This window comes from Desmodus rotundus, chromosome 2 (genome assembly GCF_022682495.2).
Source record: "Desmodus rotundus isolate HL8 chromosome 2, HLdesRot8A.1, whole genome shotgun sequence".
Taxonomy (NCBI): domain Eukaryota; kingdom Metazoa; phylum Chordata; class Mammalia; order Chiroptera; family Phyllostomidae; genus Desmodus; species Desmodus rotundus.
The window spans coordinates 24,791,232-24,810,997 of NC_071388.1; positions in this window are offsets into that span (position 1 = coordinate 24,791,232).

Consider the following 19,766-nt stretch of genomic DNA (forward strand, 5'->3'; position numbering starts at 1 on the left):
CATCCACTAACTTTTCTGAACACCCAAATTTATTGTGCTCAATTTGCTGATGAATCACACGTCTCAAAATGTGAAAATAATAAAGTTCTAGAAAAGAAATGCTGGTTATTCTAAGAAAGCTAGAAACAGCCAACTATTGGATCCTCCTCATTATTGACAAATCCTTTTTATGTGGATGAAGGAACAGGGAGAGAATGATTTCTCATGGACCGCCTATCCACACCATTCTGGAAAACGGGCAGGGGATTTGCTCTCACACATCCTCACTCGTGGCTGTAGGTAGGCTCAGTGCGTCGCACCACTTTCTGAACAGACTCATTCCCTGTTATACCTTGAAGGCTGCTAGAAGGGAGAGCAAATCTGATCCCTTTGCAGGTGATGTTAACGGTTCATGTGAAAGACCAGATGAACAGCAGAATTCTCCCCTGAAAAATCCTGGATTTTCCTCCAAAAGTTAAAATTTTGCACAAAAAAACCGTTAGAAAGTACTGATCATTTGGTAAGGAGGTGATTGAAATAAAATATTTAAGTGAATTTTCACATGGATAATTCAAGCCAAAAAAAAAATTCAAATATCTACATTAGTGCTTCTCAAAATTTAATGAGTTAATGCATCACCTAGGGCTCTCGTTTCAATACACATTATGTTTCCACAGATAGATGGGTTGAGGGCAGGGGAGTACTGAGATTCTAACTCACAAACTGGTCAGTAAACCGCACTGTCGAGACAAGGACCCAAATGACTGAGGCATAATGGGTTACACTTAAATAATCGAGATCTGGGCTACCCAGTATGGTAGCCACCAGCCACCTGTGGGGCCTGAGCCCTTGAAACACGGCTAATCCAAGCTGAGATGTGCTATAACTATAAAATGCACACTTAATTTTGATGACTTGGTAAAAAATATGTATATACATAAAATATCATTGATTTTTAAAAATTTTGATAACATGTTGAAATAATATTTTAGACATATTGGGTTAACATATTATTAACATCAATCCCATCTTTTTTTTTCCTTTACTTAATGTAACTACTAAACAAATTTTAAAATCCATATGTAGTTATTGTTTGTGGCTCACATTGTTTCTGTTTTGGTTTCCTATTGCTGCTGTAACAAATTATCACCAAACTTAGGGGCTTAAAACAGAACAAAACAAAAAGTTAACCATCTTACGGTTCTGGCTAAAATAATAGGTGTCAGCAGAGACCTAAGAGAGACTTCGTTCCCTTGCCTTTTCCAGCTTCTAGAGGCCCTTGCATTTCTTCTCTCTCTGTCTCTCTGTCTCTCTCTGTCTCTCCCTCTGTCTCTCTCACACACACACACTTGCATGCACGTTTCTGCTTCTATCTTCACATCTTCTCTCATTATGATCCTCCTACTGCCTTCTTAGAAGGACCCTTGTGATGACATTGGGCCCACCCAGATAATCCAGGAGAATCTTCTGTCTCCATCACATCTGCAGAGTCCCTCTTGCCACGTAAGGTAACATATCTGTCGGTTCCAGGAATTAGGACATGGACATCCTGGTGGAGGGGGTTGAGGCACATCATTGCTCTACCACATTTCCGCTAGGCAGCACTGGTGCACATGATACGTTAGCTTTGCACTGAACAAACAGCCAATTGTGTGTCTTACTCTCTATACAAATGGAGTCAGGAATATTAAATAAATATCTTATATTTTAGTATGCTAATGCCAAACATTAGGTTAAAACACCTAAATTTATTTTTAAGTGGGATACTTCTGATTTCAGCATAGATTCAGTATCATATACATAAGTCTTGTGGTTGTAAATATCAGCAAAATTCCAGATTCCTGGATTCTTTTTAATTCAAGATATATTCAGGACCCTCAGTTATTTCCCACTACTAGTTGGCACATGAAAAGTAATGAGTATAAGAAATTATTGAATGCCAAGGAGAAAGTCTGGGCAGTTGAATTCCAATCCAGTTACAGTATAATAGGTCTGAAAGGCTTAGATTATCCTTGGGGGCTGATTTGCCTTGTAAATTATTCATAAATGTCTTCAACAAATAGTACAGGAGCACTGCTGTGTGAAAGGCATTACGGGAGGATTCGCATGTATCTGGACTCCAGAAGCTCAGGATCTAGCAGGGAAATAAGACATGAAGGCCAATGGTAGGCATTCCGAATGGGAAATGGTAGGTATCACCCATGTGATGGTGCCAGTTAGGATGTGAGAGGAAGGACTCACTATGCTCTGGTAAGGTCTTCTTGGCTGGAAATGATCAGGGAAAACCCCTTAGGAGAAGTTGAATATAATCTGGGTCTTTGAGAATAGAAATCAATCTGGATACCTTAAGCATTGATTCTGAACAACTCCATGACTCCTGCTTTGTTTAAGAGGCACATGGTCAAAAACTGGGGCTGATAGCATTGACTTTCCTTTTTTATTTATATTTTTCGCTTCTTAAACATTAACCTTGGAGGTCAGATCAGTAGAGGGAATGAAGGACATAGAAAATGAGGGCAAGAGGAAAAAAAAGAAGACATGGAAATTATTGCCATATTTTCCCTCACATACTTTCTGTCTACAATACAAAATAACTTGGGCTTAGATTTGAGAAGTACAACCATAAACTAGCTTGTCAAAATAACAGAAACTGGCTGATTTGTAGGATATTGAGGGCACACCGTCTAACTTACTATACATTTCAAAATATTTAAGAATCTAAATATACTACTCTTGCAGCAAATTTCCATCTTCATAAATTATACATAGATCCACATTATCATCCTATCTGTGTATTCATCCACCCATCTATTAAATAGCAACTTTATCCTGAGGGCTCTACCAGGACTCCAATCTGAGGAACCTGTGGGGAACAACCTGAAAATCCAAGGCCCTATTTTTTCACGGTTACTAATTAAGCATCAGGAAGGCCAGACATTTCCAGAACCTGCATGGACATGCAGCCACTCCTTTTATCGTGTACTGGGGACTAGACAGCAATTTGCCCCAGTTGGAGGAAGGGGCTAACGAGGACAGTGCCTATGCTGAGCTTTGATGTCTCGGCCTGACCCAGGGAGTGGAGCCGCTCCAGACACTCCAGAACAGAATAACGACTGTCTCTTTACAAGGCTGTTGAGATGTCTCATAAAATATTTATTGAATGAACTACAGAATGTCCCACAAAAGTTATCAAATATTTTCAACCAAAAAAATAATAATAAGGCTAGACAAAACATACTCACTTTCACGGAAATTCAATTTGATCAAGACAGAGCCCCAACAGATGGTGGTACCCTTTGCTGCTCTTCTGAGAGCCGCCGAATTCTGTCAGCTCATTAAGGAACTGAGATAGAAGTTGCAAGTGCCTGATGATCCCCAGTGGCTTCATCAATGGCCCAGGCTTAGTATGAACCCCCCTAAGAAGTGGCTTTCCTTTGCACAATCAAAATTAGTGGCAGAAAGAGAGTCAGAGCCAGGACTCCCTCCCAGGCATTTCCCATGATCTGTGGTACTTCTCGGAAATGTGAACCAATTTAGCATTCACGCTGCATCTCATGGGTAGAATGGCGGGGCATTCGGTAAACTTGTTTCTTTTCAGAACTTCAACCTACCGCCCTGAAAAGCCTGCCTGGGAGTATACCACACCCCTCCTTATTACCTCCACTTATAATTCAGGTTAGAAGATATATTTTCTTGTAGATAAATATTAAAAATTATTAGGGGAGGACTTCAGGGAATATGGAGTAGATATTGTTATCCTCATTCCTCCCTCTGTGCAGCCAAAAATCCTGGACGTTACATATCAAACAAATATAAGAAGACGCTGAAAGGCAGAGAAAAGAAGGCAGAAAGGCTGGGACTTCAAGACCCATGAGGCAACACAGTGCTGAGCTTCCTGGGTTTTCTTTTGGTTTCATATGTCCCAGACCACAAAGGCCTGCTGTCTGGAGCCAAAGGAACAGCAAGGGGCAAGCTAGGAAGACAGAACACTTTTAGGTGGTAAGCACTCTACTCCATCCTGACACCACTGAAAAGTGATGGCCCCGTGCAGACCCACCTCCATCCTGCGGAGACTGTAAGAGGAGGACGATGCCTTCGTCAGAACACGTTGTGCCGCAGCTGCCGCTACCCTCCCCCACCGCGGATCTCAGAGGACGCCATGGCAGGAGCTGGGACTTCCACTCCTGCCTCCTGGGAGATTGTTCTAAAGTTTATATGGAAAATGAAACAAAGTAGAATATCTAAAGCCATTTTGAAAAAAGAAAACTAAAGTGGGAGACAACAGTCTACACAATTCAAGACCTAATATCTAGCTACGGTAATCAAGACTTGGTGGTATTGGCAGAGGGATAGATGTGTATAGATCAATGAATGTGAATCTATAATTATCTCAAGATGAAAGGCTTCACTGTTAAAAAGTTCATTGTGATACAGCCAACTTATTCATATAGGGCTCATTTATTCTTTTCTTTTTATGAACTTGTGTTTATATGGAAAATAGTACCAATGAATTAAGCAGTTTTCTCCTTGTACATACAAAATCTTCACAAATTGGAGAATTCATTATTCTACTATGTAAATTAGACCTGAATTGCATCATAGTTACATTACACTTAGCCTTATATGTTTAGTTTTGAGTATGATTTGTAAAGTCAAAATCCAGATGCAAAGCCGAAATTCAGGCAACTAGCTACATAGCTTTAACTAGACTGGACTGTCGAGGTAATTTTGCGATGTAACCAAACAAGAACAATTTGTAAATTCAGAAATACAGGCTCTCTGGGCAGTTGTACTCCGAAGACTAATCATGTGGTAGTTGAAGTGACACCTGAGACAACAAACAGCGTTGAGACGGCGAGGGCACCATTATGAAATATCACATATTGTATCTGGCGTGCTTTTCTAAAAAGAAAAAGAAGAAAACGTACTCTCAAAATTCACAGCCATTCTTAACTCATGGGAACTCATTTTAATTCAGGACAGCTCAATAAATGCAAATTAGTACTACTTAATAGAGTTGGTAATTGTTCTTTTCTGATCCAGAGGCCTATGTTTAGTTTTAATCAGCAGGCACGCCATCCAACTGGTTAACTGAGTTTTTACTTGTAATGAAATTTTTCATTGATATGTAAACAGTTTATTTAAAGGTTGTATGGCCACAACATTTCTGCAATGTGTAAATTTCGGTCCTCATAGAGAATACTAATGCCAAAAATTAGTGCAGCACTTTAGGATTTAAAAACACACCTACACCAGTCAACATTTACGTTCCAACACCCCCTTCACTGGAATCGTCCCACAGATTTTCCAGCGAGTGTTCAGAGGCTTCCCCAAGGCCTCACGGCAATGCGACCCAGCACAGACCCTCCCCCACGTGCCACAGCCCCAAGTGGAGCAGCCTTTCCCAGTCACCCCACACTTCAAATCCACAAAGCAATGTAATTGACTGAATGATGCTTTCATTAGGAATCGATACTCCTATGGCAATACCTTCACAAAAGAGGAGAAATTGTATTTTCCATTAAATTTAAATACTTATTGAGTAACACTGCAGTCATACAAATCAAACTTATATTTGAAAAGCAGTGCCCTGCTGTTTCTTCTGATGAATACAGTATCAGCCAAGCACTATGGACACTTACCTAAGACACAGACTTAGCTGAAATGGGTAGTATATTGTCACATTGACTTCAGCTGGAAATGGGGACCTATCTCGGAACCCAAAGTATCCCAAAGCAGAGAAAAATGAAGAGAAATGCATGTCTGATAATGACTTAGTAATTGCTCCAAAATATGAACCACTGCTTTGTAATTTAAATTTCCCTAAGGCCTGGTATTCCTTAATCAGTCACATTCGGAAACCAGTCTCTCTTGAGTCGATGAATGCTTTTGGCTGCTTAAGCTTCTGCACGGTAGGAGCAGTAAGTGTCTGTCATGAGGAAATGATTACATTAGTTTTGTGCATGTTTTTAATCATTCCCCAGTTGTCCTCTGTAGCCCAGTGGAGTATGCCTGCGTCCTCGTTATTTGCATTCTTAGCATGTCAATTGCTTCTTTATTCTCTCACCCAGGACCTCTTCTCTAAGGTGTCCCAGCGATGCATAATTGCCCGTGTCCAGCCTATAGATCAAACTCCAATCTAATTTGGAAAACCAAGTAAATACAAAGTAGGTTGCACATAATTCAGACCTCCTCTTGCAATGATTAAATTATCTGATTCTAGCTTTTGCATTTTCCTGCTTTCCACTTAATATTCTCCCCACTATCTCTTCACAACAAATACTTGCCAGGTCATTTTGGTTTTTCAAGTGCTACTTCAGCTTCTCTTTTAAAACAGTCAGAAAAATCTTTTACTATTCAGGAGTCTAGGGGATTTGTTGCCTCCTTTTCCTTAACTTCTGAGTCCCATCCTGATGAGGATATACTGTAGCACTCCAGGCCTTTACTCTTCCCCTGCCGAGATCTGAAAAGAGCCAAGTGCTATTTCAGAAGGTAATAAGTTGAGTCAATTCTGTACCTGACAGAAAGGCTTTTGGTGCTTCATTCATGCTTCCCTCCCGTATCTGCGCCACCACCTCCCTTCCCTTCTTCACAGCAAAGCTCAGATTGTGCCAACTCAGGGAGGGCTGCTCCAATCACCCTATTTTGAAGTATGCCTTGTCCCTCCCCACCCCTGCCAGCACCCCTAACTCCCTTGCTCCAGCTCTTCTTGTCTTTCTAAAGCATTTATCACTTCTTCCGTATTAAATAAACCACTTGTGTGTTATGCTTCTTGCTATTGTCTATTCCCCTTCCTCCAGAACATAAGCTCCACTAGGGCAGCAATCTTTGCTCTGTTCCCTGGGTGCCTAGAATGTTTATCACACAGTAGGTACTCACTAATTATTAAATCAATGAACAAATATTCAAAAGAATCCATGACCCTAAAAAGGAAGAAAAACACTGTTCCAGAGGCAATTTGGTAATCTTTCACAGAGTTCTTTTTTACATCCCATGTGCTCACCACTGTCCTCGTGCTGTTACAGGTGGGCTATTTGGGGAGGCAAGAGGTCAAAGATGTAGAAAAGGTTACATCTTTGGCCAGAAGTTAGAAATACTTGCTCAAACTCCTTGTTTTATTATATACTTGCATTTTAGGCTATGATTTCTGAATTTTTGAGATAAATATATGTTAACTCATTAATCCTCCTTAGAAATTTATAAGATAGACACCTCACTTATTCTCCTTTTGTAGATAAGAAACTGGAGCACAGAAAGTTTAATATTTTTCCCAAGCTTACACAGAAGACATACGGGAGAGATAGGGTTTGAACCTAGCAGTCTGGCTCAAGAGCGTGGCTCTTAAAGCTATTCTACAGTGCATCAACAATTCTGATGTTGATTTTATATCTATGCATTAGCATTTAAAATGTTTTATTATAATTTTTATAGGTCTATCTTCCCTGCTAGGCTAAAAAAGTCTGCAAAGGGCATCACTTATTACACCACTTACTATTCATCATCTCTACTTACCCAGTGCTTAGTATAATGTTATTGGATGGATGGATGGGTGGATATATGGACAGACAGATGGATAAATGGACTAATGGACAAGGATATAAGTTTCAGACTGGCTGCTCCATTCAGCTCTAAGATAACCAGTTCCTTGAAACTCCAGAAATAAATTAATCAGCTTTGGTTTTTCCCCACCTTAAATCTGTCAAATAAACCTGAGGTTTTGTAATTGAAAAACTGTGTAGGTGATCAGATAAGGGAAACTGAATGATAAGGACATTTGTCTGGAGATACTTTCTGTCCAAAGGAATGTCTATTTCCCCAACCTTCCTGCTTCCTTCCCTAGAAGATAAAGAGCTGCAGGGGAACCAAAGGTCGCTGGGCTGTGCCCTTTCCTCTCGGTGTTCGTGCTTAGCAAGATTAGCCTCCAGACTGGACCCTCGCTTCCCTATGTAATCAGGACCCAGTGATAAAAGTAAATTAAAAAAAAAAACAAAAACGAGTATGCCTAGAATTGAAAGAGAGCAGAAAGAATGCGAATTGCATACTCTGCCTAACCAGGCTAGTGAGCCCTTAACCCTATTCTTCCTGCCTCTGCCTCAACTTAAAATACTGTTTCAAGGAGACATTTGTTAACATTTAAACCTAAGTTCTTATTACAAATGGGTGGCATTCCAGCAGAGCCCCGGAGGACTGTGTAAGGCTCAGCCTTCTTCTCACCCAGGATGGTCTCATCTCCTGCCTCTGCTCCTGGGTGGCTTGGAACAAGCCATTTCCACTCTGATTCCATTTGCACTCTGGGCCTGAGGCTTGTCGGGGACCTTTCTCTGAAGACCAAGGCTGCTGCCCTCAGTTGGGGTGATGAGGCTTGGAGCCCTTCCCTCACAGATTCCAACTATCTTTTCAAAAAGACTCCAGTAACTCTTCTCAAAATAAGCAGAGTGGCAGACTAAAGGAAATTTACCGGGCCACAGCTGACTGCAGGAAAGTGGTTATTTATCCTCATTGGAGTCACAGCCTGCACACCAGCCGCTGAGGGAGAGTCTCTCCACACCTGGGCAATCTGAGTCTGCACGTGCTCTTTCTAAGTCAGTGGTTCCTGAATGCTAGTCCAAGGGCAAATGCTACCCAGCTCCAGCGGAACCACCTGGGAAGCTTCCTAGGCCCAGCTCGGGGGATTCTGCTTCATTAGGTCAGAGGTGAAACCCAGGAAGCCATCTGCATTTTGTGAGCGCTCCCCTGGCAATTCTCACACAAATCAAGTGTAGGCACTACTAGGAAGATTTTTGAGGCATATGTCATCTTAAAATATAATTGACTTTTTTTAAGTAAAAGTATATTTTTATTATAAAATGTTACATTCTTGTGTTAACACATCATGAGAAATAAGAAACTATCACTCAAATTTATTTTTTTTGCCCAGAGGTAATTGCTATAAAGATTTTGGAGAACTTTTCTTTCAAACAACTTCAGGTGCAAATGTATATAATTTTAAATAAATATCAATATTCTTAGATAAACTTTATACATGTGTAATGGTCATTTTATTAACTAAAAGTATGTATTCTGACAACAGCTTTGGCAAAATGTTAATAGCAGAATTAGAAATAATGTAGGAGCCTGCATCGGACCTCAGATAGAAGGAGAATGCTGTGAAAACTGTCCTCCGGGAAATACTGACTGTGTGATATTCTCCTTTGTTCCAAGCTTGGGTTTTTCAGGTAAGGACTAGCCAAAGGATCAACAAGTGAATCCCAAACCTGCAGCTATTTATTCTGGAGTCCAAGCGCAGAGGGGAGGGGAGGCAACTGGCAGGGAGAAGTGAGGGCAGGCAAAGGGGTGTTGTCGCCAAGATAAAATACAGGATTTCAAATTTGAATTCCAGATAAACGATTTTTAGTGTAAATATGTTCCAATTTGTTTATCTGAAATTGAAGTTTAACTGAGCATCTTGTATTTTTATTTGCTAAATCTGGCAACCCTAGGAGAAGGGAACCCAGACTTTGCCAGGGCAGAGTTTGCTGGGCAGAGGCAGAAGGTGGGCAGACGCATTATCAGGCCCCAGTCCACGAAAAAGTCATGGCACCCGTTCCCTTGTCCAACACGTCTCGGAGTCTGGCATAGCTCTGCCACATTGAGAGGGCAACCCCCAACCCACCCAGGAGCCTCATCACCCCCAGCCCAGTGCTTGTAAGGAGCCAAACCACCAGAACCCGCCATTCATCCAAAGCAGGGTCCTTACCTGTCTCATTTTTTCATGTTAAATCTCCCTCTCCTGGGCTAAATAACTGCCTACTTCAGTTTCTTCTAATGATGACTTTGATTATTCCTTTAGTTCTAATTCTCCTGGTTTCTTTCTCAAGAAAACATAAATTTTAGGTGGGAGCTTCATTTATCATCCTCAACATTTTTCATGGTCTCTCTCATCATTTTTACCTTTTTCCTTTCCTCTGCATCCTGAGAAATCTTTGCAAATTTGTCCAGGACTTGATTTTATAACTTCAATTCTGATTTTACTGCCTCCAACATGGAATTCATTCTGCCATTGCATGCTTAGCATCCTTGTAATTTTGGCTGATCTTACTCATACACCTTTCATCTCATCCTGTTTTCTTTTTATCTCTTTATGGCTTCTGCTCTTGTTTCTTAGAGGCTAGGACTTGACTCAGTGTTCGCCAGTAGAAATTGCATGTGGGTTATCCTTGGCCCAGCTTTCTGTCTGTTTGCAGGCTGGTCAAGAGCCTTTCTCATACTAAAGACAAAAGCAGGTAGACATGCCTACCTGCTGTCTCCTTACCTACTAGAGCAAAACGTTCACGATGTATGGGTTCTGCTAGACCAACACTGGGCCTTCATCTTGTATGGATTCTGTTGGACTGAAATGGGACCATTACTGGGACAAGGAGATCCCATTTCCTGTTTTTTTGACTTGCTGAGGAGATCCATCCCATGAAAATCTATAATCTCCAATGTGCTATACTGCCAAGAATGTATGTCCCAAAATGCCTTTGCCACAGTCTTTATTTCACCCTCTGTCCTCTGCCCTGTGTTCTTGCTGCCCGTGGAGATTCTAATTCAGGAGATTTGGGAAGCCAGATGTAGAAAGACCCTGTTATTGGTATAAAGATTGGTATACACCTCTCATACCTAAAACCGAAGACCCCAAATACAAGAGAGTTGGAGGGGCTTCTGTCAGCTTTGAGTTGAGCAAGTTACGAGTGAGACTCCAGTCAGGTTCTCTGGGCCTTACAGTTAATTCTGGTTGTCTAATGAATCCTGGCTTTTGGTAATGGTATGAGTTTCCATCTTTTGATGAGTTTCTCATCTTCATGAGCATTTTAGAACACAGGAAGCTAACTAGATTCCATTGGAAAGAGAGCCCAGAGAATATTTTTAGCTTGTTTCATTTTAATGTAGCCAACTTTGTATGAAGAGATTTCACTGATTGGGTAGCATTAACTCGGGCATTGCCCAGAGCAACAAAAGAAAGCACATCAGGCCTTGGGAGGCGGATATGCCGGAGAAGAGAACAGAGGCGAAGGTACTTGTCCATGCTGTACCAGACAGGAGAGGAATCTTTAACCCTACCCGAACGCACTGTGCCATAAACCCCAGGGTGTGGCAGAAAACGAAAACTGGGGGCTCCAGGCTGTGGAATGCAGTTACCACTGTGAAAATGTCTTGGTTTCCATTGTTTCGTGCTATTGGGTTAGCCCAAAAGTTCGTTTGTTTTTTTCCATGAGAAGGCTCCAGTAATGCTTAGTTGTCTTTAACTTCATTCGAAACAATTTTGTTAGACTGTATTGTGACAGCTGACATATCAGTGTGCATTTTAAAAAATTTATCAAAATTGGTGAATTTTTATGTAGCCATTTTAATATTGAAGATGGAAAAAATAGGCAACATTTTCAGCATATTATGCTTTATTATTTCAAGAAAGGTAAAGAAGCAACTGAAACATAAAAAAAGATTTGTGCAGTGTATGGAGAAGGCGCTGTGACTGACTGAACATGTCAAAAGTGGTTTGCAGAGTTCCAGTTCCAGGCTGGAGATTGCTTACCGGATGACGTTCCTTGGTCGGGGAGACCAGTTGAAGTTGATAGAGATCAAACTGAGACATTAATTGAGAATAATCAACCTTACACCACATGATATATTCACAGTATCCAAATCAATTAAGTTATTGGTGAAAATGAAAAATGTGCCTTTTATTTTACAGAAAAAAACTAAACAGACTGTTTGGACAACCCAATAGTTCTAAATGCATTCAAGTTACAGGGTTTTAAAAAATTTCTCAGATAATTAATTCCATCCTTCACTATAAAATATAGTTGGCACAAGCCTTTCTAACTTTTTTAACAGTGTAAGGCCTTTCACTACTGAATTTTTCCCTTTCTTTCTGTCCGTGTCCTCAAATCCCTACTGTGCACCCCCTGCCCAATGCAACAGCAAACCTCTGCTTTCTGTGACCACACAGGCCCTTCCCCACGTCTTCACACACGCCATTCCTTTCTGTGCATGTCCTATGGCCTCCTGCACTTGGAGGATTCCTGCACATCCTTCAGGACCCAAGTCCAAGGTTTTTTCTCTGTGAAATTTCTCTTGCTCCCCGGGCAGTGTGTGACTCCCTCTACTTTGTTTACTTAACACTTTGTACAACCCTCCCTCATAATACGAATCAGGAGCAGCTGTTCCTGCATGATGTTCAGTGTATACTGGACTGAAGGAACAGGAGGCTGGCGAGACGGTCACTTAATAGCAGAAATAGTCTCTCCTGCCCCCCTGCTCTTCCAAGATCTTGCCTAAACTTGTCTAAAGATGGAGTTATTGGGTATTTATTATTCTGAAAAGTTTAAGTTCAGTCACTTCCTAGCTCCGTGCCCTGGAGCAACATTCTTACCGTTTCTTCCTCTGTACAATGAGGATAATAGAAATCTCCATATAGGACTGTTGTTAAAATTAAAGGAAACAGTGTTTTAGACCACTTAATAGAGTTCCTAGCTCATAGTAAATGTTCAGTAAAAATTCACCTTTAATATTAATCACTTGGAAACGACAGACAAATTGAATATACCAGGTGGATGTCTAAATGGACTCACAGAGAGGTACTTAGCCGACTTTGGTGTTGAGGGAAGCAACATGCCAGAGGGCATGACACTTGAAAGAAGCCTCACAAGGTGCTCTTTCTGGACCAGCAGGCTGCCTTCTTTACAAGGTACCTCCCCCAGCCAAGCACACTGCAGGACTCATCTGCTTTAGGCCACCACTCCCTGAGGGCCCGCCACTGCTGCCCACAGTATCCAAGACCCTGGGCAAAAGTGGGGAATCTGGAAGAAGCCCCCTTCATCAAGAACCAGCTGTGTGAGCCTGGGAAAGCAGCTCAGCCTCTCTGGACCTCATCTGTGATGGTCCTTTCAGGGAGAGATAGTGGAGGGATGAGAAGTCCCCAGGGGCCTCCCTCGGCAGATCAGGTCACCCAGAGCAAAGCAAAGATAACTGAGGGCTGTCCAGGACAGGTGGACACTCACTCTTTCTCCTGCCTCCCTACCTGAACACAGATATCTAAAAGGGAAGAAGGGGACCACGTCTGGAAATGCTGTGCCTTTCTCAGCAGAAGTCAGAATGGAAGAAGCAGGGCATTGTGTTAGGGGAGATATCTGGATGCCTGTTTCTTTCTTTCCAGGATGTCCAGATTTCTCTCTGAAGTAATAGAAATAAACACCAGAGGAATGCATCCAGAGCTCCTGGTTTGACTTGGCAGATTTGATTCCCTCCTAATCACCCCTGGGACCATCTCTCCCTCCAGGCCCATCTCTCTCCTGAGCAGCATAGAAAACCCCAAGATTACTCACAAATTCACTCTGGAGGTGCTCAAGGAACATCTTCTACTGACCCCTGGCTGCTCCCTGTGTGCAGAACAGAACCCTGACGTGCTCCCAGACAATAGAAGCCCACCATGCTGCTGCCTCCATCTCTGTGTCAAAGTAAGAGTTAGTCTAATTCATTGGCTTCCTGTGTTTACAGGGCTAAAGAAATGGCAACTTTGTAAAGAAAGGAAAATGGCCAAATAAAATCTGGATGCAGGCTTTGATGGCTGCGAAATAAATTAAGAAGAGAAAATCACCAAGTAATTTTTTCCAGGTGTGTTTGCTTTGTCTTTGAACATTTTTTTCCCTCATGTTATGTCACTGGGTTAATTGCCTTCTGACACTGAGTGACAATAAGACGTGTTGCCTGCTAAGATAAAGCAAAGTTAATTGAAGGAAGTTAGTAATGAAAATATTGGACTTGGTCCATTCCAGGTAGAATATGACACTTGAAATTATAGCCAAAATGACTCCTACACACATATAATGTTTCTAAGAGCCTGGCTTCCAAGAAATCAGCCATCAGTCACCCAGAGTTCTGTGTCCATCACAAACGAATGACACTGGAATCCATAAACCATCAGCCCTGAGTGTCACTGGAGTACAGAAAGCTAGGGTGCTCATCTCTAGAAAATTCATTACCAACGTCTTCAGCACAGAGGGAAGCCAATTGTTTCTATATTTAACCCTAATTTTATTTCTGGATATAAACTCAGATGGCTGAGTGCATTCATTTCTGAAATATGTTTACCCCGAATACACAAATTGTTCATTCTGCTCAGTCCTTCAGTGATGGATACAGTGCCTGGTAAGGCACGCAGCCTGATTGTTCCCTTAATTGGCTGTTGTGTTACTGGATCTGTAGAGAAGAAAAATGGGGGAGAGGTCAGGTCTCCAACTCCATGTCTACTAAGGAGCCTCAGAGCCTAATTCTCTAAAAATGCCTAAAATATTCCAATTTCTAAAAGGCTTGCTGGTCAGCATCTGTCATAAATTCCAGGGAAAGTACTACAGTCACTCAGCCAGCAATGAAGCAAATAGGTTCAGTTAGTCACTGGCTGGGGCATCATCTGCGGGTGGTGAGAATGGCATGCAAGAGCGTTTATAAATGCTGGTCTATGGAGGACAGGTTCTGCTTGGCTCACCCAGTGTAGCTCTGCAGGCAGAGACAGAGCAACTCTCTGGCCTCCTGACCTTCCGCTCCTCCAGCTGTCCCCAAAATGGAGGGACAGGTGTCCATGGCTCTCAAGTGAAGGAATTTAGGGAGTCTATATTAATTGTCTAGAGGAGTTCTTTCATTATTCAGTGAGTGCTATTCCTTTAGTGATGGCAAAGACAACTATGGACTAAGCTTGTCAGCTTAGTCTATACCCAACGTGAGTGGCTTCAGGGCATTAAGGTTCTTCAGTTTTAAAAGGACCCCCAAACTTGCTCTAATACCTAAAGTTGACATGAGACTAAAGCCCTCAGATCCATGGTCAGAGACACGATTTAAAAGGTTGAAAGAATCAGTGAGGGTGAGTGAGCAAAGGAAATGGCATCAATGAAATATACACTGGGCATTCTGGGTGCAACTTACAAATATACTCTCATTTAATTGTCACAATGCTATTTCCTGGTGGGAAGACGGCACACCTAAGTGAGTGGAGAGACAACTAAGGACATTACTTACAAATACGTATAGCAGGGTTTAGGGAATCTAAAAGCTGCAGTGTCCTGGGGCTAGCAAAAGAAAGAAAGGTGTGCCCTTCATCCTAGGCCTGCAGGGCAAGCATTCAGAAGGCCTCCCAGAACCCAGAGAGACAGCAGATGTGGCCTGTGTAGAGGTCTGTGGCCAGCCAGAAGTGACCCAGAGCGGACGTCAGGGGAATAAACACCCCGTCTTCCTCCTCCCACCCGCCAACCTTGTGCCGGTGCTCTCCATCAGCCAAGCCCAACCAGAAACCAGATGGCAGGGAGGGCTGCTGGTGTATCTTCAACAAGCAGGCGAGGGAAGAGTGAGAAGTAGATCTGAAGGAGCACATGGCAACCCCCAGCACAGAGGAAGAAGCTGAGGTCGGAGAGGGCAAAGTCCACAGTCAGCCAACCAGGTTTCAAACTCACAGCTGCAGGACTGCAATGGTCTCTGAGTAACATGGACCAGCTCTGAGTAAGATAAAGGACCAACATAAATTCACACTAAGGTTCTAAAGGCCTCATGGTGGGAGGGAAGGAAAAATGACCAGGTCCTGAGAAATGACTGGGCGAGAGACTGGGAGCTACAGAGGGGGAAGAGGAGAGAGAGAAGAGGAGACCTTGGCACAGGGAGGCAGACTGCCCATGCCTGGCCCTGAAGAGATCCCTTCCCTTCCAGGATCACACAAACCTGCCTCCAAGGTACTAGACGATGGTCAGAGTTCTGCCATCAGACATGTGGACAATAGGTGCCTTAAGATAAAATTTTAGATTTTTAAGTTTAGGTATTATTCCCCCAAATCACTACTATTTGAAAAAAAGAATACCAGAAGTTAAGAAGTGAAAACATAAACTGCTTGATCCTAACCTACAGAGGAACAGTAATGAGTGTCTTTGTAGTTGGATCAGGGTCTGCCATGAAAACACTCGGCACTCAGTTCTCCTCAGGACAAACAGAACACAACTCAGCACAGATTCCAGGGGCCTGAGTGGCTTGTGGCAGCATGAAAAGGAGCCCTAGGCCTGAATTCAAGAACCTGAGTTGAAGTCTTGATAAGTCATTTCTTAACCTGCCTCACCCTCCTCCCACCATCCGTTGTTCCTTACTCCACAAGGTGGGAAGACGTCACCAGCCCAGTGCACAACATATGGATTCGCTGTGGGACCAAGTGGCACAGGCAGTGTCGCAAACTATAAAATATGTAAGATACAAACTATCTTTATATTTTGTGGGTCTTATTTAAAATTTTTGTATTTTGTTTTAGTAGTACAGTTGCCTCCACTTTCCCCCCACAACTTCCCCCCACCAGCCCTCCCCACCTCCCACCCTCCATCCTACCCCACTTTGGCTTTGTCCATGTGTCCTTTTATTTAAATTTTTTTTAAATGATCCCCTGTCCACCCACCAAAAAAGCAGAGGTTTGGTTGGGAGAAGTTTCTATCAATTAAGAAATTTTCTGATTACTAAATTATACCCAGTTTTACCCAATACCAAGAGTCCCACAACCTAGCACAGGGTTGAAAACTACCTGAAATGTAATTTTATTATGAATCATATCTAAGCAATTTTCCCAATATATCTGAGCAAAATACAACACTAAACTAACATCTCTCTTCCATCTTTTCTTTGCCTTTGCCTTTGCCTTTCCTGATCCTCACATTCTTAATGAAGTGCTAGGCAGCCTGAGATCTCTAAGCATATTCCTTGGTGGTGACTGTAGCATCATCTTTTGAGAAGGTATAGTCTAGGGACCTGAGAAAGTCATAGAGATGAGCTGGGCTCACACCTCCCTCTCCCTGATCTCCCTCAAAGCAAGAACTTAGTCATGAGTGGGTGTCAGCACGATGCAGGCGCTAACGGAGAGATGGCTCATGTCATCAGCAGTGCTGAGTTCCTCCTCTGTGCCAGGCACTGTACAAATGAAGGCAGATGACAATGTCCTGCCCAGAAAGCTCACTCAGAGCCTAGAGGGGAAGTTGTTCAAGGAAAGCAGCAAATGAGGTCCAGTGAGATCTTTCTCTAATGGGTAAAAACAGACATGTGAGTTACATCTACACATGAAGTTGTTTCAGCACCTAAACATAACGGTAAAAATTTCCGACCTTGTCAGCATGTTTATCGACAATCCATATGTTTCTCATCATCAGAGCATTTGGCACAGCATGGATCCAAACCCATTTGTCAAAGTTTTTGTGCTAAAATGTTCCATGAGGTTATTTGAACATGGTATCGACACAACCCGAGGAAGTTAATTTCCCATGGATGATGAACATAACATCATACTGTTAAAATGATCAGATTGTCAAATAAGAACAAGCTACTGCTTGAAGAAATTTCCAATGACATTTGTTGACAGAGTCACTGATTTAATTTAAGTTTTTTTCTTCTACCAGAGAAAAATAATCAAAGGACACAGGGTGAATGAAACATGCATCAGACAGGATTGATCCAAATGACAGGCAGGGAGGCCCAGGCTGGTAGAGTCCATATTTAGAGGTTTTTAGCTGAAACCTTTAGTTCTATGATCAGAAACAAAATTTTAAAAGGATGAAGAAATAGGAGGAGGGGAGGCTGGGAAACAATGAACATAGACCTTCAGGAAGCACTTTCCTTTTGACAAGGATTTCAATCATACATGTTGCTCATCTGCCAAGTTAAACTTCATAGTGACACATACACAGGCATTAAAATGCTGGCAAAAATGAATTAAAATCCCAGCAATTAATTTATGGGTTTGAATTGGTATTAAACTCCTGAATAAACTCAAAACTGGGAAGTAACTGAGGCTTACATCATAAAGAATTGAGAGAAATTTTAAAAATCTTTTTGACCAACCCCATCATCTTCTAAGATGAGAAAACTGAGTATCAGGGAGGGGTTCAAGGACTTGGTCAAGGTTACCAGACAGTTAAGGGCAGTGGCAGGTCTAGAAAACAAAGTCTATGTTTGAGGGTAAGTAGAAAAACTTAAGAAGTCAGGACACGAAATGACAGAAGGCCCAATAATGCAATCATACAGGTAGGGAAAAAAAGCTGCTTTAGACTTTAAGGAAATAGAGTTAAGCAAACTGATGAATTAAAGGTAAGGCTATTTTAATAATTAGTGAGAATCGCTCCATTGAGAATAACCATTCTTGTCAATTCTGATCATATAAAGAAATTATCTTCAGATGGAGAGTATCCCAGAGCAGCCTAGTTCCTAAGGCACTAGAAACTCACTCTCCAGGAAAAATAAGGGTGATTCTGTCCTTTTCACTGCCTCAGGTTTGTGGAAACTCAGCTACAAGCCCTACCCTACAGGGCTGTTCCCTGGGAGTCCCCTGCTATGGAAAGAGCCACCTCCCGTGCCAGGGAGACATTAGAACAATGACCACCAGGGCAGTGAGTTCTTAGGTGAATTCCCCAGGTAGTTCCATTCATGAAATACTGCAGAATCAGCAATCTCCACAAATGCATTTCTGGGGATTTGGCTCATAAATACCATAAATGGCTTAGAGTCCAGTGGCCCCTCGACTTTTGGATTTTACAGACTATTATATTTTCAAATGAATTCAAGGCACTCACTCACTGGTAACTTTCTGCTTTGCCAAGTAAGTACATTTAGGAACACATATTGATGGCGTTCAAGAAGCATCATTTTAACCACAGAAAGTAGGAAGGTGATGTATAATGAAAACAATATAGTACTCCAAGTTGAACAAGTTCAACTTTTTAAAAATCTATATTGTCCTTCTTTTTTAAATTTCACACTAGACCAGTGAAAACTTTAGCTCTATAGTTAGTGTCATGTTTAGCTCCAACCAATCCACAGACAGGTTTGGAATCTCTGATCCTATTCTATTAGAAAATACCTCTACCACCCTGTGTTATTTATTCAGAATATCTGCTGACTGCTTTAGCAGAAAACAGATCTCAGGTAAGATGAGAGACTTTGACAAAGATACAACTTAGAGAGGTGCAGGCAGAGTCGAGGAAACAGGGAAGATGAGGCGCCCATGACAAACACCAACAGGCAGTTGTTATCTCACCCCAGGCCTGTGAGCCACTGGAGTGTTACCAGGCCCAGGAGAGCTGGAACCACGGAGGGGGGACCAGGCTGTCACTGTAGCCATGTAGTAACACAGCCACTTCCAGAAAATGCACCCAGAGTGGGGAAGGAGTTGCAAAAGCTTGTCTTGGCCTCCTTCTCCTGACGTCCCCCAGACCATTGCTGGGCCTTCCATTGGCCAAACCCACCTGGAAGCCAGGAGGCAGGGGAGCCCAGGCAGTATAATTGCTGGGGGTCAGGCTCCTAGGCCTAACACAGAGAGCATAATGAAGAATAGATCTGATGGTGCGGGGGCGGGGGCTGGGAGGGAGAAGTGGAGAATAGCCAACAGAAAACAAATCATTCAAGAATCATAATAAGTGACCGTTCTACTTTTGAGCTCCTTCAGTTGTTAGAAATGTAAAACGCTTTATGGGCTAAACAGCAAAAGAGCAGGCATGAGGGTGTTTTCGTATTCTTACCTTTCTTACACCACTCTTTCCCTTCTAGTGCCATTTTCCTGTTGAAGATTTCAGTGTTTTTATGTGAATTAAATTCAAGATACCATAAACTTCGCTCACTAAAACTTGCTCGTCCTGGATATTTTGGGGTTTATAACTATTAGTCATTCAGTTCCAATAATTGTTTGCATACTTGATCTTCTTGATTAGCCCTTAAATCATGTGTAGTGGTCTGGGAAATTTTTTTATTAAAACTGAAACTGA